Genomic DNA, 27,424 nt, shown 5'->3' with positions numbered 1-27,424 from the left:
AAAATAAATTTTAAAAATGTTCACGAGGCGAACGAATTTAATAATCAACGAAATCTCAAAGCCAAAATTGAAATTAAAATATATAGAACATTCAAACACTGCACATACATATGTATATTCGTATATATTATACATTTGTTTTTGCTACTCTAACTATTTCAAACATTCTGATTAAAGTTGTTTCCAATTTCATCCCAAATTCAAATTCCATAATTAAACTTTAAATTAATAAATAAATCTAAGCACATACCTTCTAATACCGAAGACGCGATCGTCGCGTAGAAGCCTCCGCACAATCTGCGAATAAAGAATTTAAATTTAAAAAAAATAAGCCATCTCATCAGACACATTTTCAAAACTCGACGGGTAAAACGGCGAAAGTTTAATGGGTAGGGCATCCACATATTGAGCATCGCAGCTTTATAGCGTCAATTCGACCGGAACTTTTGTAATTGCCACAATTATCCCCCTCCGAAAAACGATGTTAAATCGGACAGCATCACGTCACTAACGAGACGAGGGTAACTTCGAGGGGTAATTTCGAACCGGTTCAGATAAGGAGAGAAACGAGTACCGGTCATCATCTCGCGTGTCCATGACAGTTTTCCCCTCGGAGCTTTTACTGGGACATAAATCTGGAACCTCGCTTCGGTTAGAGCGAATCTATTTTTAACACCCCCAAACTATAATGAGCAAAAACAATTCAGATAAAAACAATAAATACGTAGGCTGGATGGATATAATCTGTGCAACGGGTGACGAAATAACACTCGAGGTAGTTAAAACCATCGCTCAGTGACAGAAGGATACCAAAATGAGCAGTCAACAACTAAACTTAAACAGCTGTATCAATATATGTATGTATGTATATACAAAATATAAATATATTATATGTATATAATATCGTGTAACAATAATACTAAACTAAACATCGCCTTCTTGATAGTCGCCTTGATCGCATTGTCTTTCTTGTCTGCTGTTTTGAATATTTCGATTTACTTTCCCGTTTATATTATACACACAATGCTATACAATACAATAAGTTGTAGACATATAAGAGGTCGTTTGATGTTTGAGCAGCGAATCGAGAGCACGAAAGCTCTCTCGTATCAAACAGCGAGTGACGTTTGATAGATGATTTTCTTCAGATTGTAAGCAATTTCTCGCGAAGAAATCGACAATCATAACAATTTATTGTATGGGGACAATTTAAATACGCATCTCACAAAGCAAATGTGAATTTATCGTGAGCATTTCAAAAAATTTGTGTGATTTAAAAAATATATTAATAATATATTTTTTAATCTACAAATATTCAAAAAACAAAATGCTATTTGCAGAACTCAAATGGGTCACTTGAAATCATCAAACGGGTCACTTGGTGACCCGCGGGTCATAGGTTGCCGAGGCCTGTATTATATCATTAAAATATACATACATATATAATAATAATAAGTTCTCATATTAAAAAAAATTAAAATATAATTAATTAAAATATTAAAAAAAAACCAGCAATAGAAAATATATATAATTAGTTTATAAAAGAAAACAACACAACAAAAATTTTATCTTCCTTGTATATAATATTTTTTCACCTAAAAAAATTAAATAAGCAATAATACTAAAAACTTAAAATAAATAAATAAAAAATAAGAAATAAAACTGATCATTTGAAAAATTACAAATCCATTGTTTTAATTAAGTCAGCAATTTAATATTATTATAAGTTATTTTCACAACAGAAAAAATATAAAGCAACCTAAAACGAATGAAATGCGCATTAATGCTAGCATTAAAGATCTCCCATATAGGATCGGCGACGTCTCAATCGACAACCGTCCAAGTTGGCCCACTCTGTATAATAGGTGTTTAATCTTAATAATTCGCGAATTAAGAATTTGTGTATTTTTGTACATAGTTGAAATCATGGGAGTTTTTCAATTCTATCTTTAACTGCGCACTTTTGATATTATTTCATACTACAAATAAAATATTGTTCAATGAAACATTCTCTATTTAACATAAATATAGTTATTAAATGCGCATTTTTTTTTATTCTAATGCGCAAATGATTCGTTTTAGGGAGCAGAGCTACTTTTTTTAACGCACCGCTAAATCACACCTTATATGTATATGTTTATAAAATTTTAAGCCATTGACAAGTTCGAACCGAAATTCAAACGTTCGATTTGAAATTTTGATTTCAACAAAATGTATACAGATTTTTTTAAATCAACATTCGGTACTTGCTTAGTCGATGGAACAAAAGTGATTATGTAAAGACTAAAAACGTGGCTAAAAAAAATGCAAGTGTTCCGAAATTAAATTATAAAATTAAACATTTTCTCGATCGTTGTGGTTTTGCATGTATTTAATCATTAGCGGGTGTGGGGGAACCACCCTTTGTAATTGCATCACAAGAATTCGCACCCATTAATTAAACGTTAAGCACACTCTGGTCGCAAAATTTATGATGGCAGGCCATGCTTAAGAGCTTCTCGTGTTTTATTTATTTTAAATAAATTACACAAATCGCAATTCGTTAAAAAAAACTATATAGCCATAACTACGACATTCACATAGCTAACACGTCATCCAACTATGCGAGATATTTCGCAGTATTAGACAATTCTGTTGACAAAATTTTGAATCAATTGAACGCACTGAAGCCGTGGTTGGATACGTGTGTTAAAATAAGGACGTAATCACGTGCGATAAGGGTTAAAATCGGGGTCGTACAACACGCCTCGAGGGGTCGAAACTTTCGAGCCGACCGCAATCCTTCCGATACAAAACTACGGACTTTTGCAAAGAACTAATCCTTGTTAAGTTTTCAAGTTACGTCGTGGGAAACAACTTGGGAAAAACGATTTCGTATCGTCCTTTCTCTCTCTCGGCCTGTCTCTTCCTCTATCTAGACTGGCTGTTGTTGTGTTTCGAATATGGTTTCAATATAAAATTTATAAACGATATCGACTAGTCGTTTACTCGACCAGATCAATCAATCATCCGCAAACGTCAATATTGTGACAAATAACTCGTGTCACGTGCGAACAAATGAAGTATGATTTATTAAATATAGCAGTGTTGGAAATATCGATAATCTTATTTCGGCTAACGGAGCACTGGATATGGAGACCCGTTTTATATATTGTTTATTTGTGCGTTTCGGTTATTTCCTTGTTCGATTACTGGTGGTTTTACCCGGCTTCGCTTGGTATTTAAAATATAAACCGTTTAAACATGGTTAAACTTATAGTAAACATCCATTTGTTTTTTATTTAATTTAAATAAATATTTAAATCGAAAAAAAATAATATTTAATGACAGCCAATCAGCCAATATATATATATATATGTAAAATTGAACCGGAACTGAAAAAATAGTCGTGATCCGTAACTGAAACAGGAATCTGGATCTGGAAATGAAAAAGGAAACTGGACCCGGAACTGAAACAAGAATCTGGATCTGAAACAGGAATCGAAAACCGGAAATATAAAAAGAATCCGGATCCAGAACTGAAAAACAAATCCGGATCCGGAATTTAAAAACGAGTCTGGATTCGGAACTAAAAAAGCAATCAAAATCGAAAATGAAATCGAAAACGATATCGTTGGCATAGAAACTTTAATTTGTTCGATGGTGTCACAATATTGACATCATCGAAATGATTCTACGAATCAAAAATAGTTACATACAAATTCTCTTTCGAAATTATATATTAGATTTCTACGTAGTTTCTTATATTAGATTTCTACGTAGTTTTATTTAAATTTTAAATTTTGAGATGCAGAAATACTGAAATTTTGCAACACGTTTATGAACAACTTTTCAGCATTTATATACGAATTAGCGAGAATTGGGTAAAGGTTGTCAATTTGTTGGAACCGTTTCAATGAAAATCAGATAAATTCAGTTAGGAAACGATCGTCCTGGAGTCACAAACCAAGGGCTTGCCAATAGCAAACCAGTGGGACTTGAACCCACGACCACTATGTTCGAAAGCATATATGCTAACCACTAGTCCACGCTGCTGTTTAAAGAGATGTCTTTGATTGAAAAATATATATTTCCGAGTATTTCTGTAGTTCTGCTGGTAAGACTAGAAAATATGTGACTCCAAGTTGATATTTTCCTATCAGAGCTTGCCAATTTATCTGATTTAATTGAGGTTGAAACGGTTCCCCAACAAATTGGTGACACCATCCTATTTACTATTTGAATATGATTTCAAATAACCTATAAATTTATATACGTACAAATTTAATATCATAAGTTTCACTCAGAGGTAAAACCTGTAATGACATTGCGGTAAAATATTTTAATTGCATAAATAAAAAAAATGTATTTAAAAGTGTACGTACGCAGTATAGAAATGATTTCATTTATAAATTTTGTTTTACTCATTTATAAATCTATACGATACACATATTTTTGTATGTATTTCTACATAAACTTCAATACGGTATTGGTTAAATTCGATATTGAATTTAGACGTTCATGCGGAAAAATTCCAAATAAAGTAACGATACGAGGAGCTTAACTCAAAAGTTTTTCCGTCATTTTGCCTAAACTCAATTAGGGAAAATTCACTTGAAAATATCCAGAAGTCCCGAAGAAAATTCCGCGCAGCGAACAGTGAGTAAGTAGCAAAGCAAACATTTCTCTCGCGTATATTAAATATAAATTTCGTATAATATGTCGAATTTACACGTTTCATATTCGCAGAATGCTTTCAGGTCTGAATTAAAAAATACGTAGAAATATTTAGACGTGCTATTTGAAGTCGAGATGTTATGTGAGCAAACAATCTCATTATTATTCGGTAAGACTCAAATGTATATATTATGTATTATCTTATGTTTAATGAGAATAAATCAAATGGGGAGTCTATTTTAACGAAAAGCTGATTCCGAAAATTTTGTTTGTGATTTTTGATACGTCTTCTTTTACAAAACATTAGATTCCGTTTATTTTCTTAATTAATCCGTTTAGACGTTCTCGTACAACAGTTACTAATTTGTTATGTTTTTCAAATTACGTAACCAAATCGGTTGATACGAGAAACCAAGTTGATCTAGTCCATATATACCGATTTCATGAAGGACGTTGATATGGTGGACCATAATGTTTTATTTGTAAAATTAAGACATTTTAGTTTATCAAATGGCTTGATGCAACTTCCCGAAAATTACTTTGAAAATCGGAGGAAATTTTTCTATTATTACTCCAATTCCTCAAGAGAATTTATTTCGCATTCTGGGGTACCTCAAGGGTCCAATCTGGGGACATTGTTCTTTTTAGTATACATTAATGACATTTCCAAAATAATTAAGTATTCAGACTATCTTTTATTCACTGATTACCTCAAACTTTATAAGACAGTAAAGTCTCATAGTGACGCAGCCCTTCTCCAGTTGGACTTATTGAAAATAAATTAACTTTTAGCATTTAAAAATGCGGTGTCCTCAATGTGACAAGATCTTTAAATCGCTTGATTTATCCCTATCGCCTAAGTGGTGTTGAATTAAAGTTTGTGGATGAATTCTGCGATTTGGGGGTCATGTTCTCAAATAATGTCTGAAAAATTGTAAGTTCAAAAATAATTTAACCATATATTTGTGTCGCCTTAGGTTAATTCCTGTCATGCCACATATAATCGTATGTATGTAATAAGTAAATAAATAAAAAGCAAATTTTAGATGATTAGAATTACTATACACAAATGACTCGTATACTCGTATTTACAAAAATATATATGTATGTATGTATGTATATTCAAATGTTATAAATATTTTATTCACCATCAAAATACGAAAATTCGCATTTGGTTAAATTTTATTTCAAAGTACGTAATAATAAGAATGTAATTTAGATTGAAGATTGCCGTTTTTCTTTCATTTACTAGAATTCTTTAGCATAAAAAGAATACTGTGAGTACAAAAATAACTGTTTTTAAATGAAGAAAAACACAGCTAATCTTTTTTAAGAATCATGATTTATTGAAATTTCATTTTTATTTCTTAAAAATACTTATTATTAATTAGCCTATTTTTATTTTTACTATATCTACATGCATATATACATATATACATACGAAAGTATGCATATTGTACACACATATGTACATACATATGTATGTGGGTATGAACAGATGAAAATTGGACCTCAATATTCGGCCTTATTTATATCTACATACATATGTAATTGCTCACTCTTTCGTGGATTTCAATATTGATAGCGAATTAATTTCATAAAAATAAACTTTGATCATTTTCATCATTAAAGGAATGGAATTGCCCAGCGTTATTCGGGCGAGTAAAAATAAAACGAAACATATTCAGAAAATATAGCAAATGGTATACCAAATTTGATAATTCCAAATTGAAAACTGTAGATTTGCATTTCAGACATTCAATGATTTAAAATACATAACAGCTTAATCACTCAATATAAACATCTTTCGACTATGCATATAATATAATAAGTTATAATATATAATATATAATTTTTAAACTCCGTACATGTAAACAAATTTTACGCGTTCGCTAAACAGAACGCACTGTACTTCTTAAATGATCTGTAAAAGTAATCTTTATATTCGTAATAGCTTTTTTGCATTTTGTCGCCGGTTTTCGGAAGCTATTAATGAAGGCCGTAAAAGCAAAGCAAAAGCGCCCTATCGGGTGCCGAAAGAAAAGAAAATACAGGAATATGTTTTTTGCATTTTTTTTCAGAGAACACTCAAAGGCATTGCTTTTTATGGCGTCCGTGTCCCTCTTTTAAAAAAACCAACGAGTATACGAGGGGGGGGGGTGGATGGGGGGGGGGTGTGAATATTTTCTATGCGAAAATGTGGAACGGCTCAGTTGGTCCTTCGGGAGGGCTGGTGGTGAACAGCACAACAATAAGAAGAGTCTGTCTTCTCTTAATCAGCGAATATGAAAGAGGGAAGGCTGGAGTCGGTAAAGTGGGTGGGTGTGTGGGTGGGCAGGAACCTTCTGCATACGTGGCACAACGCCACTTCCATCTTACAGGGCAATTAATGATCAAATATCACCATATATTATATTATATGATGCCGAGGCATTATGTAGAACCTTACGAGTATATTATATTAAAATTTATCACGTTTATAATATAATACCTACACATACATATATATACAATAGATGAGATTACGCAGAACGGCATAGCAGAGTTTTATGTAGCTAAAATGTACATACATACATACATAGAAAACTGTAGCATATTTTTTTATATAAAAAAACATTCATACATACATATATACAATTACAATTGTAGGATCTGGTTGTCAGAAGACAGAGGCGCTAGAGTGAAATGAGACTAGTTGGACGCTTTACAACAATGCTTATTCGACGGAGCGCCACAACGGACTGTCCGTCGCATTTACATGTTACCAACCTCATCATTAATTCTACTCATGTGTGCCAACCTAATCACTCATACATGCATTCATCTAATGCTGCGTACGGATCAAACCAACGACGATTTTGGGCCAACTTTTAAAACCAGTAGCGTACAAAATATCGAAATAAAAATTAAATTAAAAAATATCAAAATTAAGCTAAAGAGCGATATTGAGCTAAAATTAGATCATCGTTGATGTTTTGAATTACGACGATACGCATTTACAACCAAAGAAATATTATAATTTAATTTTTATTTCGATATTTTGTACGCTACTGGTTTTATCCTGCTGGTTAATAAGTTGGCCCAAAATCGTCGTTGGTTTAGTCCGTAAGCACCATTAGTTATAAAACTAAATCACACACATTTAATAAAACAATTCAAATAAATAGACTTCTCCGTGAAAGCAAATTTGACTTATCACCGCTCAGTATAGAGCATTCAATATACATATGTATATATACTGGTAAATTACTCGTTCTCCAGATTTCACTCGCCTGAGCAACGCCACGCAATTCGATTTTAATTTGTATTACAGTTGAACAACTCTTCGTTTCTTTAAGTGTTGAAAGTTAGGATAAACAAATTAATTTTAACATTACTTTGCTCATTTTGTGGAAAGATCTGTTTTTACAATTTATTTGATTTTTTATTTATATTTTTATTTAATTTATTATTTATATAATATTTAATACTTATTATTGAAATAATATTTATTATTTATATAATATTTAATACTTATTATTGAAATAATATTTAATATTTATTATTTATAATATTTATAAATGCATACATTTAAATCAACATGATAATACTACACTTCCAAAACGACATTTCGTTAATTCCAAAATAACCATAAGCTTCTAAGAAAAAATCACAAAAAACCATTATTACATAAGATTTGTTTGTAATCTTATAATGAAATCAAAATGTACCATCAAATATATGAAAATACTATTAAAAGTATTATTGCGTACATAAAATGGTATTATTGAGGGTCCGTGTCCCTCTTTCAAAAATACAAAATAAAATAAAATGTTTAAATTATCACATCACTATTTTTTACTTACCTCCTTTACGTTTCACATGGCTTTCGTGTCAGTGGTCATTTTTATCTCCTATCCGATCGTTTTTTACAAGCTATTCTTAGTTTCACTTCGCCTACTTTAAGCAGTTTGGTCACCGATAGAAATTTAAATCGCTACAGCTAGTTCGATAGTGAAAAATAATCGTAATAAACACGTTTAAGAATCCAAAAATTTTGGAGACGATGACATTTTATGGCCAGTAGCCTTGTTTATTTGACATTCCACCCCCACCCCCCCCCCCCTCCCCCCACTTGTTTTGTGAGTTTTTAATTTTACGCCTATAACTTTTTTCACACTAAATCTTATAATTACTGAAAAAATTAAGAATAACCCAATTATATTCAGATCGAATCGAAAATTTATATAAAACCACCCCAGTTCAAACTTTCCCCGAAACTATCTACTGGTAAAATTCCCTGAAAATTTCGACCCAAACAAAAAACAGCCGCAAACACAGCACACAAAGCCTTTTAAGCATTTCTTTCGAAACAGTTTGCGTTAATTAATTAATTCTCCTTATCTTCAAAGCGGTTCGCCTAATCTCAGACATTCCCTTCGCCTTTCTACCTTTCGGTTCGCCTTAAATTCGCACGGTTAAATACATACATATAATATCGCGGAAAATCACACACACACACACACACACATGTGTAATTCGTACGAAACGGTGAAAATTCGGCAAGTCAAACATACACCATAGGTATAATACATACATACATACATACATACATATATTTATATACACGTTTTAGTATAGGCAAAACGTAAAGTCTTGGCGTCAAATTTATGGGCGATTCCCGGGCGAAGCTTGTGTGTCAAAGCTCGCCCAAAGCTTTCTCGCCCCAGAACTCGTAAAGCGGCGAGAGCTTTCCCGAGGTCGAAAGGGCGAGCTTACAATTTGGGCTTTCAACTTAATTTATTTCTCCAGGCAATTGTTCTGATATTAATGCTAATTCTGCAATACCTGATGTTGATTAAAATTGAGTCGTTTCGGTTGTGTGCGCGCGTTGGAATTATTCTAAATGTAATGAAAACGCATGAGATTTTGTATTGCTTTATGGCTATTGAGGTATTTAAATGATTGTTACAATGTCGGTTTATAAATGTCATATCTATATATATATATATATATATATATATATATATATATATATATATATATATATATATATATATATATATATATATATATATATATATATATATATATATATATATATATATATATATATATATATATATATATATATACATATATAATTTTTTATTATACATCATTAATCATGCACACTCGTCTAACAGATTGCTCCAAAGCGACGAGTGTGCTAAACCGATTAAGAATGGAAGAGAAAGTGCATGAAAAATACAATTAAGAATACATACATAAATAGAAGAAAAGAAATGGAGAAAAATAAATAAACATGACATAAAAATTCTTAACTGCTCAAACTACATAACTCAACTTTTAAGTTAGGAATAGAGATATACATAATTATAAAACTAGAAATAGGAATAAATTAATTATAGGTAGAGTTAAGAAAGCAAAAACTGCAGGTGTTTTCCACTGAGGTGTTCAAATATACAATGCCCTTCCTGAGAGCATTAGAGGTGCTTTAGAGGTAACATTGGTGCTTTATTGAGGGCTGTTAATGGATACCTCTGTGAAAGATGACGTAATTATATATGATAGTTTAATAAATTAATTGTTTGGAATTATATTATATTATTTTAGGGTTACTTATTATAGTTTTGTTAATTTTGTTAACTATTTTATATTATAGTTGTTAGTTTTAGTATAAAATTGTTAATTGTGAAATAATTCATTAGCAATTTGCTATTTAATAATAATAAATCAATAAACTGTTCCAATTGGTTGTAACCTCCGTAACCGAGGAAGCGGTGCAGCAAATGACGAGAGATGTGACAAATGTCAATGGTACATCTCTCGTCATGTGCCATTGACATTTGTCACATCTCTCCTCATGTGCCATTGACATTTGTCCAGTGAGTTTAAGAAACGGAGGCCGCGAGTAATTGGAGAATTAAGATACAACACACTTCTTTCCAGAGGAATATAAAATAGGGGACGATGGTGGGTCCAGATCAAACTCTCCGGAGCACGAAGGCCAATCTCCACCAGAATAGACTGACACGAGATAAAACCTCTAAATAAAGCAAACAAAAACTTGATGAGGGCAACATTCCTCCTGTGTTCTAGAGAAGTATGTACATATAGCCGATCATACCCATGACAAATCTTAAAGGAAATAAATATAGGTAAATCCCATATTGCTCCTTATAAAGAAGTCGGAGAAAGCGTCTTTGGATAAGTTCAAGTTTGATGGATTGAGTTTTGGCTGAAGGACTCCAGATCATAGAGGCATACTCCATGATACTTCTCACCAGAGCATTGGACAGCAGCCTCAAAACAGTGGGATTATGGAAGTGTCGGGAGTTGCGAAAAACAAACCCCAACATCCTTGAAGGAGAGCAACACACATAATCAATGCGAGTGGAGAACCATAGGTCAATCTGAAAACCAACCCCAAGATCAACAGTAGAATCAACCCAGTTCAAAAGCAAGATTTGATCTATGTAGATACAATATACGATGGGAAAGGTATGATCCGGGATAAATCTAAATCTAGAGTGACACATTACCTTACATTTGGAGACATTAAGAGGCAAACGGTTAAATGTATATGTACATACATATGTTATTTCATTGAATGAGCACTCAGTACGAACGGTTATAAATCGTATTAAACCAAACAAATCTTCATCAACTGTAATCATTTCATTTGAACAGTACATAATTGCAGACTCGTCGAAGGCTTTCAAGCATACATTTGTACGTATATAAGTAAAATCCGACAATGTCACGGGGGTTAACTACCGATGGAGTAAGCAAAGCAGCAAATTGCCACTGCGATAGTTAGCAAGTCACGTAATAACGAACCCCCTCCCCCCACCCACCCACCCGCCTCGTTCCCAATTACGTATCAGTTACAGGTCCGAATCCCGGTTAAGACGACTTCCGGTCGTCCCGAGGAGACACGGTCTCGTCCTAATTGAATTGTACAACTATCCCGACGGCAGGACGTGCCGAAAATTCCTCCTGGAGGACCCTCCCAGACCACTTTCTTATGCTAAATCGAAAAATACGGATCGAAGGAGACGGACTGCGAGCGTGCGGATTAGGCGGGACCCTCATCTATTTCAAAATTTGCCGTGAAAATGGACTCGTCGATTCGCATTAACGAGGAATGCGAATCGTATTAGACGTACATATGTGTGTGTGGTGGGGGGGGGTTCATTTATTAAGGGAAGGAGGCGATTTCGTTTATTGGCGGTTCTAATTTGGGATATTTGGGATCCGGGCCCTTTTCGAAATGTTTATGCTAAATATAGGCAAATGTGGGCGAATCTACATTGTACATACATACATACATACGCATATTGTATAATTTCAAAAGGATTTCTGACGAAATTTCCGTATCAAAGTGCGTGTGAAATGAAATCTTATTTTATTTTAATGGAATCAACCTATAAGTATGTACATACATACTAACATACATACATACATATTACGTACATACATACATAGCCAGCAGTTTGGCTTAGTGGTAGCGTATATATTTAGCACCACTTAGGCCAAAGGATCGAGTCCTCGCCACTGCTGGTTAGATTTAGGGGTTTTGTGACTCCAAATCGATCGTTTCTCTATCAGAGTTTGCCAATTTTATCTGATCATTGCTGAAACGGTTCCTGAAAATTGGTCAATCAAATCCTGTTGTCACAAAATCTGCCTGTGTATAATTTGTAATAATTATACACAGTAATCTTAAATCTATAGATATCTCTATAGACATCTCTATAATTTCGTATTTATTATACATATGTATAAAAATTGTATACAAAAAAAAATCTAAAAATAATCCATAGATTATTATTTCTGATTAATTGTTATATGCTATATATTCTGATTGCATTTGTATGTATTACTGTATTTCTGATTTCTGATTGTTTATGTATTCTGTATTTCGTTAACGTACACCCGTTGCATTGGAGCAAATCTGTAATGGCTAGTGTATATTGATTTGTAACAATAAAATAAAATATTGAAAACGTTTTAGCCAGCAGCGTGGCTGGGTAGTTAGGCTTTTACCTATCACCGAGAGGCGCCGGGTTCGATCCCGTGAGTATAAATTATAAAGAAATGAGTAAAAATTATATCGCAACCCTGAATTGATACCTTCAAGAAAAAAACAAACCAACAAATAAAATTCTTACATTATATTTATACACCTCAAAACGAAAAAAAATGACTAAGATCAAGAAACTTTTACAATAAGGAAATTGGAAATAGATTTTCTAATGAGGACATTCATAGAAATCAATTTTTTTATGACGGAGCTACATAAAAATAGCATATACGTATGTAAATAAATAAAATATATTATGACACGTGATATACATTGTGTGTATGAGCTTAATGATAGTTTATATCCGAGTACATAGAAAAAATATTTGGATACGTTTTTTAGGCTTTCAATCAAACGCGAAAACTACCTACATACAAATGCATGAAAAATGTCCTTTCAAATATAAAATGATTAATTTTAAATCATTCATTAATATTTTATGTATAATTTAAACCAGACGCTCTTAACCTTTTTCGTTACAAAAATCGATTCCAAAATCAAAATAAAATTGCAAACATTAAACATTAATACAGCAAAATTTTCGAATAAACATTTAAACTTATATAATCATATACAGAAATATACGTGCTTTCGAACAAATAGCCAAACCCATAGATCTATGTATACCAAGTACCAACATCAACTTTCAAACATTCTCCAAATAGATAGTAATATCATTCACCATTTCCTTTTTCCCTTCGTTCTCGTTAAAAAGTTTCAAGAAGAACGAGCCATTCATACATATATATATCCAGAAAAACCAGAGAGCAAAAGTTACTGTATCGAAGAAAAATATATATTTCCCACATACATACATACGTATATACAAAATACGAATATAAAATAAATTAAGACATTATTGTGTGCACATAATTCAAAGCTCAATTTTGACTGTGCAAGTGTTCCAGATTATCATCGACTGAGCGAGTGTACCAGTGTTTGACTTTGTCGACGACGATTATTAAGATGTTTACGCTTCGTTGGCGGCAAATAATGTCGCAAATTCGAATAATTCGACTGTTACATAATGAATGTTGTTCTCTCTCTTCATATTCGAAGACGTTTTTCATACCAATTTAATCGCTTAATTTACGGCCGTATTGCAATACACTATGTATGTATGTATATATTCTCAGAAATCCTTTCTCCCCATCTTTCGTCTCAGCATCGAAACAAATTCTCATTTTGTTCCGATTATTATTTTTTTTCAGACGTCATTTGTTCTCGGCAAGGTCACGTGCGAAATAATGTGACATTTGACGGCACCCGTTACAAGCCAAGTTTTCGTATTTCATATAATATTAGAATATGCCAATTACGTTCTATTTTCATATCGCAAAAAACAAATGGCTTCCAGAAAACAATTCGATGACATATACCATATACTTACAAGTACTACAATATTTAAGTATAGTTATTAACACAGACTGTCAATTAGTATTTTGAATATTTTTATTCAAAGACGTAAGTATAATTAATTCGAAAAATAATCTCTACATCAAAATTTCAATTTTGCCTGTAAGAGACAAAAATTGAATCTAAAAAATCGTGTAGTCATTTTTGACTTTTCTAAGGGGAAAAAATCCCACTTCAGGTTAATTAAATTTAATGATTTTTTTTTTATTTTCAACACATTGATACAATAATTATACGTGAATTTTCTTGTGAAGAGCACACGTGTTTAAAGGGTCGAAAAAAATAGTAGAAGAAAAATCGAAAAAGAGTAAACTGCCACTTACGGCTAACAGATGCTCACCAAATTTTATACATAACTTATTATTAATCTTAAACTTCTAGACATGATATTTTAGTTCAAAAAACTAAAAGATTTCTGAGAAAACCATGAGAAACCTCGATTCTCTAGAGCAGCGTTTCCCAAATGATGGCTCGCGACCCGGTACCGGGTCACAAAAAACGAAATGTTGGGTAGCCAATTTCCTAAAATAAATAAATTATTGGTACATTTGATTTCTTTATAGGTTTATCAGAGTATCTTTTGTATTATAACATATTAGCCGGCAGCATAGCTCGGTCGCTAAGCTTCAGCCTAACACCGAGAGGCGCCGGGTTTGATCCCATGAGGTGACCTCGATTTAAAAGAATTTAAAGTATATCTGTAGTGCTGCTGGTCAGACCTGGATATTCGTGCCTCCAGGTCAATCGTTTTCTATCAGAGTTTGCCAATTTCTCTGATTTCATTGTTGAAACGGTCCCCGATAAAAATTGGCTAAAAACCTTCCCACCTACTATGTCACCACTATTTGAGTATGATTAATGTACAATTCATATATGTCTCGTTAATTGGCGAGTTTTCAGTGTCTCGCAATTCAGCGACTTGTGTAATAAAAATGCTGCATTATTTATAATTGGCCAGGAAGGCGCATTGAGCTTACCTATAAGGCCTTCCTGTTATAAAATGTAATAAAATAAATAAATATAAAGACCGTATGGACATAAATATACTGTTTTATTTTACCTTTAGGCCGGTAGTATAGGCAATAACAAATTTAGTGGGTCGCGAAGGCGAAATATTAAAATAAATAGTTTGGGAAACGCTGCTCTAGAGTAAAAGTACTACTTATGGTTGAGGTAAAAATATTTCAAAAATATTAGTGTATGAAATTTATAATTTCTATTACATAATAAAAAAAAACAGTCTGGTTTGCTAAGCGGTTCAGGAGATAATTGAATTCAAAAACTTGACACCTATAAGTACCTATGTATAAGTACCTAAGATGACACCTATAAGTACCATTTCTGGTCAACGTAAAAATAAATAAATTAACATACGCTCTTTGTACGAACCATTTAAATACTAGCTCAATCCATCCTTTTTCCGAGGAAAGAATGTTGGGTCGATATATGTATCATCTCCAAGGCGATGTTTATTCGCGCGAAAAAACCATAGCAACGCACCGATTCTACTTTCGGAGTTTCAAAAACGGAACTCCGAAATTCCCCACTCGGCCGAAACTTAATGAAGACGATCGATTATACAATTACCGACGAAAAATGAACCGACCTAGGGGGGGGGTAGAGTAAACAATACAACGGATAAGGGGGTGGACCCTACCCTTACCCCGTCCCAAAGCCTCCCCCTCCACCCTTCTCCGTCACCCTGTCGACCGGTTAATAAAACACTTAGCGGTGAAACAATCTTTGTTTAGGGGCGGCACAATAAGGTAAACACTGGCGAGCACCTGACAATCGTAACGCTAGAGAGACCCATTCAAAGCTAATCTACCATATATTTCGTCTCGAAAAATTCACAATATATGTATGTATACTTTGAGATTTTTACGTGAAACTGATCAGTGGGAAGATTAGAAAGTTGCGTTTTTTTATTTATACATATGAACAATAAAAAAGGTGCTGTAAGCACAAACGATATGTTTTTTAGGTTTTTGAGTTATTTTTCGTATTATGCTGTACATTAACATTAGAATAATATAATACTATGATTACTAACAAAATTAAATTAAAATTGTAAAATAGAAAATGACCAGTAGATCAGTAGCTATTAAAATACATAGATATAAGATGTATTGTGAACATAATTTCGTAATAATAAAAAGCATTTAAAAATCAACAAAAAAATACGATATGTTTTTAATAAAACTTCATTCAAAGGCCATCAACACAGCGTATGTTTTTAAATCCTCAAAACTTCATTAAAAAAACTTCCATTATAGATATCATCCAAAATATCCATAAATAAATTTTGAAAAATATAAAACACTGGTTTAAAGCTTGACTATTTTTCCAAGATAATATTCTATTGATAGTACAATATATTCCAAAACAAGAGTATTCGGAAAAGATTTAAAAATTGAATCTTTCAAGCAATAACCTTTTTCGATAGATAACTCTAATTATGTGAAAATATATTGAAATGTACATAATTACCACATTTTGATAAATGCATACTAATCTGATAATTCATACGGTTGAAGACAACTCTAAAGTAGTTGTAATCTAATATTTAATTTAATTAATAGGAAGGCTTAAGAGTTATGTTTAATTTACTAAACCTATTACAAACATAATTTTACGATTATTTTGCGAAAAGAGAGCTTTCGGAAAATTCGGCCGGTCCATAACGAATTAATATAACTTTAATTTATATCTGCCTGTCATTAATTTAGTCATTTAAAATAACTTAACTTATGATAAATTTAGTTGGCAGATAAAAAGTGAAAAATTAAAAAAAAATACACTTTTTGACTCGACTCGTACAAAGTGGGCCAAAATAAATCACCCAATTTGTGTTTTCTGTAACTTTTTAATTAAATGCAATATACGACTACATGTATACATAATATTTTTTTACTATTTTTATTGCATACTAGCTGAACCCGGCATGCTTTGAAATGCCAGAATATAAGGCATGCAATTCCCGTTCCCATTCCCGTTACGTCCCGTTTCAAGTAATGGTTGGAGCTCAACTAACGCCTCTTAAACGCCGTGTCGTCATAAACCAACTGGTAACGTGGTTACCAACGAACACATTTCCTTGACTACACAATGGCGCTTAAATTACGAATACGAATATAAGAGGTTTTTTCACAGTAAGCTTTCCGGACATGCATACAACAAATCCTGAAAATTCCATCGTAATCGGTTGAGTGGCTTAAGAGCTTATACGAAACAGAGAGACAAACAAACAGACATTCAATTTTATATATGTATATATATACATACATATACTGAACCCGGCATGCGTTCCCGTTCCCGTTCCCATTTGTCGGAAAAATGCAGGCAGCGAACACGTTGATCGCAACGCGAAAACATTTGAAGTTATAGCGTTGAAATGACACTCATTTCCGTTTCCGTTCCCGCTTTTTCCCGTTTTTTTTTCACAGTAATCTTCCCGGACATTCATACAACAAATCCTAAAAGTTCCATCGTAATCGGTTTAGTTGTTTAGGAGTTTATTCGAGACACACAGACATTCTTATACACATATGTAGATAGATTGTAATATCAAAAAATAAAAAATTATATCTAAAAATAAATTTAAATTCAATAATGCCCTTCCTGAGAGCATTAGAAGTGCTAATAACATTGGTGCTTTCTTGAAGGGTGTTAATGGATACCTTTGTGGAAGATGATGTAATTGTGTCATTTTATGTTTGGCATTATAATTTTATGTTTCAGCTACTAATTACAGTTTTTTTTTAGTTGTTATTTTGTGATATATTCATTAGCAGTTTGCTATATAAATAAATAAATAAATAAATTCCAATTACAGATACGTTTTAAAATATACAATTTTAGCTCGAATGCTTTGCCTGCATATTTAAACAAAACATAATATTTTCCATCTATTTACACACTTACATATACGTTTGTATGTAGTGGTCAATTTAGTTCATATTAAGGTAAGTACATAAGGGCCATTTACATAGTTTCGCAATTCAAAAAAAATATCCTATTTTATAATCTAATTTAGCCCCGACAACACACGACTTCAGCTACTATAAGCTTATCGATCAAACATGCTTTTGCGTCGCACATTCAACATTTAAAAAAATACACCTGAAATGTATGAATACATCGGGCCGAAGCGGAAAAAGAAAATGTAGCTTTCGTGACGTTTGTAATATTAAATTCAAATCACACTTCGACTGTCGTTGATTATTTTGTAGCGAAAGGTTGACAACTTAGCGATCGTTGTACCAGTTGGTAGACATTTTGACCGGCATTGTTCGGGCGAGAGCTCGAATTTGCGTACTTTGACATCGACACTGCAATAAATTGTACGCTTGTCAACGAGACATTCGCGGAACTTGCCAGAATTAGTTACGCTGCCTGTTTCGAGGGTGGGTTGGCAGTCATTTGTAGTTTGAGAAAGTGGTAGGATTTGATGCTCGATCAGCAAGTAGCAGCAGCAGCAGCAGCAGCAGCGAAATCAACCCCCTGGAACTATACACAGATGGAGATAAAGGTGGAGGGGAGGAACGTGCAGATCGATAGACCGAAATAGATTTAGGGCTGATAACAATGTCAAATTGGAATAGTTGGCCCGTTTTCTCGATTTACGGACGACAGCGCCAAAAGCAACCCTCTTCTCAACTAAACTCGACTATCCCTAGATATGTACAGATATACACAAACATCGTACATGTACCATTTAATTAAAGCATACAATATTTTTTTCTTTAAAAGGGGTCAAGTGTTACGCAACATAACACTTATAACCGGCTCAAACTCTATTGTAAAAATTTTTTTTTATATTAAAAAAAAAAAATATATATATATATATATTGTGAAATTCGTGACTATTTACATACTTATAAACTTTCAATGCAACATATTCTGCAGTTAAAAAAGAAAATAAATAAAAAATATACCACTTATATAAGGGGAGGTACCTACCACTTTGCTCCACCCACTGACAAACGTTTTCTAAAAAGCATGAAAATATTATCAGGGATAAATATTCGTGTCCGGACATTTCATCACTGAAAGATTTCATGCAAATATTTTTATCCACAATGTTAATCTTTAATTTTTATGCTGAATTTATAGTAGTAAAGGGCGGATAGGAAGCGTGCTTTTTCCAGGAATCAAGGTGTTTTGGGTCTATTTACAAAACTAGAGTGCAAAAAAAAAGTTCTTCATAAAATTGAACAAAGCACAGCAACAATTAACAATGAACGGCACGCTTCCGATCCGATCTCTTCTTATAGAATTCATAACTTGAAAATCATAATCGAGAAAGAATATTACGAAATACAAAAACCTTGTAAACATAGAATGAATGCAAGACGATAAACGATATATAATAATAATAATTATTATTTTTAGTTGTTTGTGTATATATATGTTTTGTTTTTGTTATGTCTAATTTATTATTTTGTTTCTTGTCTTTTCTGTTATATTTTTGACCATTGTGGCGCATTAGGAATTCCTGTAATGCTACAACGGTCCAAACTTTAAATAAATAAATAAATAAATTAGTTAGTTTGATCTCTTTTTCGATAAAATTAATGTAAAACTTTCTAGCTTTGTGTTATCAACAAAACAATAAATTATATATTTTGAAAATTTTCATTGCTGTATAATATAATTTAAAAAATAGCTGCATGAAATCTATCAGCGAGTTGTCCCTGCGATGAAATAGTCGTGCGATGAAATGTCCTAGAACTATAGATATTGAATGCAGATCAGTCAAAATCTCGAAAGTCGAATTTTATTAAGATCACAAAACTTCATCTTAGATATTTCTTATATATTATTCATATGTAGGTAAAGTAACGAGATCAGTAATCGATGCTGGATACATATGTACGTATAATCTTAATCTCGAGATTAATTTTTTTCACGAACTCTATTGATATTACGTATATATGTATTATATGTATGTATGTACATACACACATACATATGTATGTAGATAAAAGAAATAAAATCAATTTAATGAAAAAATTACTGAGCAATAATATACGCACAATAGCATAATAAACAAAATATAAAATCATATAGAAGATGTTCTTTATACATATAAAACGTAAATTGACTGAACAGCTGAAAAGTTACTGATGAAAGTTGCGTATATTTTCTAATAATTTTATATTGAAATATATATGTAGAAAAAATTACATTTTTAAGTCAAGCTTCATATGTTATTTGTAATTTTTTTTATGACACTATTACTAAATATTTGCTATAAATTTACTAAACATTTATTTACAATACTACTTAAAAATAATTTCTTTCAGTCATTTCAAATTAATAAAAGACTCAAAAGATACATATGTATGTTTGGCTTTTTAGAAAAATTAGTTTGCCAAATTGAAATGTGATGAAAGCGATTTGTAAGACTAACGTTCTGCAGATTTTCTTAAACCAATTTTTCAAAATTTCTGATTACAGCCGTTCATTTTTAACCGTTCAACGGCTTACTAAGTGTTAACCTATGTATGTACATATATGTATATATATATAAATGTCAAAATTAATCATCAAGTGTTCGCGTGCCGGCACTGGAATAATATAATAGTTTGACATTGAAAGCTCCAATTACGTTCACTGGCAGACACTTAATATTTTTTTTTATTACACATAACGAATTTCGTATCAAAATACACATAAAACTGTACTGAAATAGGGCGAAAAGTTTACTTATAAAACTATATTGAATTTTACACAATAAGCATAAACTTATTTTGTAAAATTTCAAATCTTTTTAATTACATTCTGTATTGTTTTCATATAAAAACAATAACACAAACCAAAATATCGGACTGTTTATTTTTTGATATATATGTACATGTACATATTTGAAAAATTGACAGCTCATTTTTCAATACAATTATACAGCCATATAAAAGTTTTACAATATATCATTTACTTTTATGAGAATTTACACACATCAAAGTAAAGTTAGGCCAAGTTTTATTAACATACTAACTTAACCATAACCAAATCATACGTTATATTCGACAGTAGCAGAAGTCCATTTTTCAATTCCAATAAACACTATTTCTATTTTACTTGATTCGGACAAATTCTCACAGACCACTAGTATTTTTATTAAATATTGTTAGACGCAAATCATTTCATTAAAAGTTTTGCTCGATATTATTCTTCGAAATGAAGAAAAGTGATCTCGAGCCACTTTCAAATATTTGCAATGTATTGAAACGACTTCCAAAACAAAATCAGAAATTTAACTGAAACGGCACAACAAACTTACCAAAACAGAAGTCGCCCGTCGAGGCAGTTCCGTAAAAACACACACACTTAAAAACCCACTAAAAGTTTCGAACAATCCTCACACGCTATAATACATATACATAAAATACGTCACTGTTTCGCACGATATATACTACATACATACATACGATACGAAAATGAATTCGCAAGAAATTTGGCACGTGTACACCGAGTAATCCTCGTGCAGCGAGCACACACACAAAAGTTCCAAAATCGTATCGAATCAGTCAGATTTTTCCCGAAGGGAGAGGGGAGCGGGGACGGGGGGGGTGCGGGTCTGCGGTCCAGGATGTCACTTCCGGTTCACGGAGTATGATAATTTGGCATTCTGATAAGTTCAGGGGTTGCGAAACGCGGCGCGCGTTCGGCGTCGGTCGTCGTCGGACGAGAACTGAGGCAGGGGCGCGCGCGCGCAGTCGCCACCCACCACCCACCGCCCACCGCCCACAAACAACCCCTCTCACCCTTATTTGCAATTACATTTTCATTGGGAGGGGTGCGGGTGGATGTGGGCGGGCGATCGGGAGGGGAAACAATTTCGCTACTTCTTTGCCGCTGCTCTTGCTCACTACCCATCAATATCTAATCGATGGATGGGCTCGTGACGAATCGCTCAATTCGATCGGCAGCGCGGATCCGCGAGCGGATGCTTCTGCGCGATCTGCACCGGCACATCAAAATCAAAAATTCAAATGTTCACATATTAAGTTCATGTTGGGGTCCCAAAGCAGGTAGATTTAAATGTCAAGGAATTTGACCCTTAAAGCCCTCAACATGAGGCCACCACCCCCCAACGAATACAGTCTAAGACAGTGCTACTCAAACTTTTTCAGCTGGCGGACCAGTATATATTTTTCAGTAATTCTCACGGACCGGCATCATATTTTAAAATAAAAGGGTTATATACGTATGTATATGGTTGAAAACTTGTAAACAAATAAAAATAAAATAAAATCTAAGTAGTAAAATTTATTTTATTGAATTCAAAGAAGTACAATATGTATATACTTAGACAAAGATAAAAAATGAAAATAAAAAAACTAATCAGACATACATATGAGCTTTTTTGTTATTAGATAACTTATTCTTCTTCTTCTTGTTAATGCCTTGTCCGCATCCGGACGTTGGCGACCACCTCGTCGATTATTTGAATATATCCGCATCGGTCTTCAGCGGCTCGGAACACCTCTTCGGCGCTCATATCGGTCCACATGCGCATGTTTCGAAGCCAAGATAACTTTTTCCTGCCAATCCATTTTTTTCCTTCTATTTTCCCCATGGTTATCAAACGGAGAAATTCGTATTTTGGACCCCGTATCATGTGTCCGAGGTACTCCATCTTTCTCCGCTTGATGACAGAAACAAGTTCCCTGCCTCTCCCCATCATGCCGAGGACAGCTTCGTTTGATATCTTTTTGGTCTTCAGCGTACGCCTATAGAGCCACATCTCAAAAGCTTCAATGCGGCTGATCATCTTGGTTTTCAGAGTCCACGTCTCACATCCGTGTAGTAATACTGTCCAGACGTAGCTCTTCGCGAATCTCAACCGCGTATGAAGATTGAGATGCTTGTTTGTAAGCGCCGCCTTCATTTTTACAAATGCTGTTCTAGCCATCTCGATGCGGATTCTTAGATCTTCATCTGGGTCCATCTCTTCATTCAGCCAGGTACCCAGGTATTTGAATCTTTTTACTCTTTCTATCACCTCTCCATCCAAGGTTAGATTCCCGGTGTCTGTTTGCATTCTATCTACTATCATAAATATTGTCTTCTTTAGATTTATGCGCAGACCTCTTCGATTGCTTTCTTGATGTACACGGTCTAGAGATCTTTGCAGGTCTGCTAAATTTTCAGCGACTAGTGCCGTGTCATCAGCATATCTTATATTGGTGATCGTCTTGCCGCCCACCTTGATGCCTTCCACCTCTTGGAGAGCATCGTGGAAGATGGATTCGGTGTAGGTGTTAAAAAGAGTAGGTGATAGGATGCATCCTTGCCTGACGCCCTGTTATATAGGAATCTCATCAGTGAATTGATCATCGACACGTACTACTGCAGTCTTAACTATATAAGTCTTAACTTATAGAACTTATCCAGTCGTGGTTTAATCGACGACAATGCCGCACGCAATGGATCATAAATATACACACTATTACCATGTTTTGTTTTAATTATACTTATTGTTGAGAAACCGGCCTCGCAAAGGTAAATTGATGCAAATGGTAAAAGAGTTTTCACTGAAAGTTCATAAATATATGGGAATTCTACTTTTAATTTGATCCAAAAGCCTACAAGTGAAGTTTTTTTTAATTCTTGATTTGCAGTCAGATCAATTAGTTTATCTTCCAAATTAGGTGAATCTTTGCCATATTGCGCGATTTAGTCAACAATATACATACATATGTATATTCAAATCAAATCCGCCAGTTCGGTGATGAAAAATAATGAAACTTACATGAGTTATTATGTGCATACCCGCGATGGTTTCTGTTTGTTTTTAAACAATCCTTGTAGAGCTATCGTCTCTGTCCTTTAAGGACATGATATATGTACCTACATATATACATATATATGTGTAAGGATTGAATATTGTGCTCTTGAAACGAATGGAAAGTTTTCTCTTGAAAAGGATGGAAGGCACACACTCCAAACTTACTGTTTTATTTTATTAAATATTATATTAAATATTGTGGCCTTGAAATTTATTACGGAATGGAATATTTTTTTTAATATTTTCAAAACATTTCAAGTTGTTCAAAAATACCTCTGATATTCAAAGTAGTCATTTAAATTCATTTGAATTCTTAAGCGATGTTTCGCCTTATTGAAGCTAGCTTTAAGTGCAAATAAAAAGCCATTCGCCGTTCTCTCCATCTTTTATTATACATATTTGTTTTCTATATACATACTTATGGAACAACAAAATTTTATAAAAAAAAAATCATTTATTAATGGTTCTCATTAAAAAAAAATACAATAAAAGTCGCCCAAAAACTGGAAAACACGAATGAGTGACATTGCAACGCAATCATTTCAAATGTGTTCGCGTCAACTGAGATATGAGTTAGGGTATTGTGACATATGTATGTACATGTGAACCAGCAGTGTGGACTAATATTTTATCATATAATGCTTTAAACAAAATGGCCACCGGTTCAAATCCCACTGGTTTCTGCTGGCCGAGCCTTGGACTTGTGACTCCAGGTCGATCGTTTCCTGTTGCAGTAAATTGGCATATCCATTCCAATCTCTCTTGCAAATCTCAAGTTATTCAGCGTCTTGCGGCTCGTCAATTTCTAAAATAAATGCTGCAACAATTTCTCCATATATGTCACCGTGGATGATGTTTGCATGTACCAAACTTGATACATATTGAATTTCGTAGCGGACAAACACATTTGCACGGCGTTTCCTGAGCGTTTTAGTATCCGACCCGACTCCAACAAATGTATGTACGTACATATGTATGTACATGTTAATTGTATAATCAGTTAGACTCAAGCTCGGAACAGAACTGTCAGACTAACTGTCCTTCAGTGTTGCGATAATCCGACAGTCGATGACGCCTGAACGCGTCCGAAATTTCAAACCTCGAACATTGTTGAAATTAGTCTGAAATCACATTGTATGTCGTTTACTTGAAATCCATTCGGAAAATTTCGTTCGATCGGCGCGGCGCCGGGCCAATTGGGAAATGTTTAAAGGATTTCCCTGTAATTTTCCGGGGCGTGAAATCCTGTTCTTTGCGTAACCAAATACGTTCTTAAGAATGGCATTGTAGAATAACGAAACCGCAATCTCTACGCGGTTCGCGTTTCAAACAGCCTCCATCGCTAATGATTGCAGGCTTACTTAAGCCTACAACCGGATCCGATTTCTTAAAACTCAAATAATTTCGTAGAACTCATTTGGCACCGCAACTTATCACGTCTCGGATTTATTATGTATGTATGTACATACATGTTCTGTACTAATTTCCACATTCCAAACCAATTGTATCTACTTTCTTTCCAAACACTTACAAGTATGTACATACATACATACGGGTCTACGTGACGAGACAGAATGTTAAATGACAGAAATCGCAAATATCGGAAGGCAAAGATCGAAAATCGAAAGATCTTAAGTCGAAAGATCAAAAAAAAATGGTGCATGGTAAACGGTACATACTCACTTAATTTGCGCGAGCAGGATACAACAGGAATAAGAAGAACAGGCTTTTCCTCCCGTATTAATGTGCGCGCGCAGAATACGGGAGGAAAAGCATGTTTCTCTTGTTCCTGTTGTTTCCTGCTCGCGCAAATTAAGTGAGTATGTACCGTTTACCATGCACCATTTTTTTTTTTTGATCTTTCGACTTAAGATCTTTCGATTTTCGATCTTTGCCTTCCGATATTTGCGTTTTCTGTCATTTAACATTCTGTCTCGTCACGAAGACCGCATACATACATACTCACACCTACATATATATTACAAACAATCAAAATATTTGTGTAGGATTGTGTCATAATTCAAGCTTTTTGTAAATATGTTGCTGAGAGGAAAAAAAATGGGTGAACGGAAAAATGCACTCGAGATAGTTGCACTCTCGAGACAACCAAACTTTCAAAGATGCTCAAGGAGAACTAACGCAATAGGACTCCACAATAAAAGAGGTATGTAAAAAAGCTTCATGTTATCCCAGGTTTCGTGACATAACGTTCATGGATAATTATATTCACAGATAAAACGCTCACGGAATTATTTGTACGTACAAAATCGTTATTTATTTAGAATAAATTGAGATTAAACTGGTTTATCGAATATACATTTATTTATTAATCTGTGATATGTGAATTATGTGAATATGTGAATACTTCATGGCACGTTTTATTGAAATTTTTGTAAAAAATAACGTTTTTGTTCTCACGAATAATTTCGTGAGCATTTTGTCACGTGAGCATTTATTCACATGAGCGTATTATCGCGTGAGCGTTTTATCTGTAAACATAATGTCCGTGAGTGTTTTGTCACATGGGCGTTATGTTGTGTCGTCAAGTATTAGGTCTGTGAGCATTTTTTCGTGAAACTGGAAGGCGCATTAGGTTTACCTGCTAGGCCTTATTGATATATACATTTGTATGTATGTATACATACTGTGTATGTATAAAAATAAAAATATTTTTTCCAACATCTTACATGAAAAATTTTATATGGAAACTGTTAATATGAATTGTTTGTTCGATAAATGAAATATCATACTTTCAATTTAAAATGTAAGCAGTAAAGGCACTTCGAAATGGAAAGACGATTTAAATTGTTTGTCTATCTATAAAAGTAAATAAAATATTCTTACGGGTAAACCATCTCTGCGAGTTAAATTAAATCTCCTACCTTCGCTGGAACCTGAAAAGTTAAATATAATATTTAAAATAAGCATACAGATATTATTAAATAAAGTTGCACATCAAATTCACCAGCTGTATGCAGTCTCCATAGCAAATTGCCAATCATCTTCTTCAATTTAAAATAATGCACTGAATTTAACAAACACTGATATTTATTTCTGATACCATTTAAAAATATATTAATCGCTTTTAAATTAAAATTCACTTAAAACAAAAACAAATGAATTTATTTTTCACACGCTATGGAAAATTTCAACACAACCAAATAATGAAATTATCATTAAAAACACGCACTGAAATCACTTTTCATCACAATACGTGGCTAATATTCATTTACCGTTGCGAATGATGAATGTGAACAAAATGTGCGGATGCTGCGAGCAAAATACGGATTTGCAGACGATATTGATATTCACAGTCGGAAATGTTCAGCCTATTTCGCTAACTGTATCATTGCACTGATTGATACTTTTGATGATTAATTGAAACGTATAAATATTCGCGGACAATTTACATATGCCTAGTGTGAGACTCGACTGAAATTGAATAAAAATATACAAATGAATTAAACATATTTAATTCAAATGTGTGT

The 27,424-nt window shown here is 33.3% G+C and overlaps 1 protein-coding gene across 2 annotated transcripts in view; it reads right to left on the bottom strand.

The window, feature by feature from the left end:
- Positions 1-21,838, bottom strand: part of kek2 (leucine-rich repeat, immunoglobulin-like domain-containing kekkon 2 protein) — a 253,432-nt gene extending 231,594 nt beyond the window's left edge. Inside the window, exons 1-2 of one of the 2 annotated variants that reach the window (XM_077442144.1) lie at positions 21,426-21,838; positions 251-297 (exon numbers count right to left, since the gene is read on the bottom strand). The gene's annotated coding sequence lies outside the window, so the exon portion shown is untranslated. The remainder of the gene's footprint in view (positions 1-250; positions 298-21,425) is intronic. The other variant, XM_077442145.1, reaches the window with a different exon arrangement.
- Between the last annotated feature and the right edge of the window lie 5,586 nt (positions 21,839-27,424).

Source organism: Arctopsyche grandis, chromosome 12 (assembly GCF_051622035.1).
Source record: "Arctopsyche grandis isolate Sample6627 chromosome 12, ASM5162203v2, whole genome shotgun sequence".
Classification (NCBI taxonomy): domain Eukaryota; kingdom Metazoa; phylum Arthropoda; class Insecta; order Trichoptera; family Hydropsychidae; genus Arctopsyche; species Arctopsyche grandis.
This window is presented reverse-complemented; position numbering and strand designations above follow the sequence as displayed.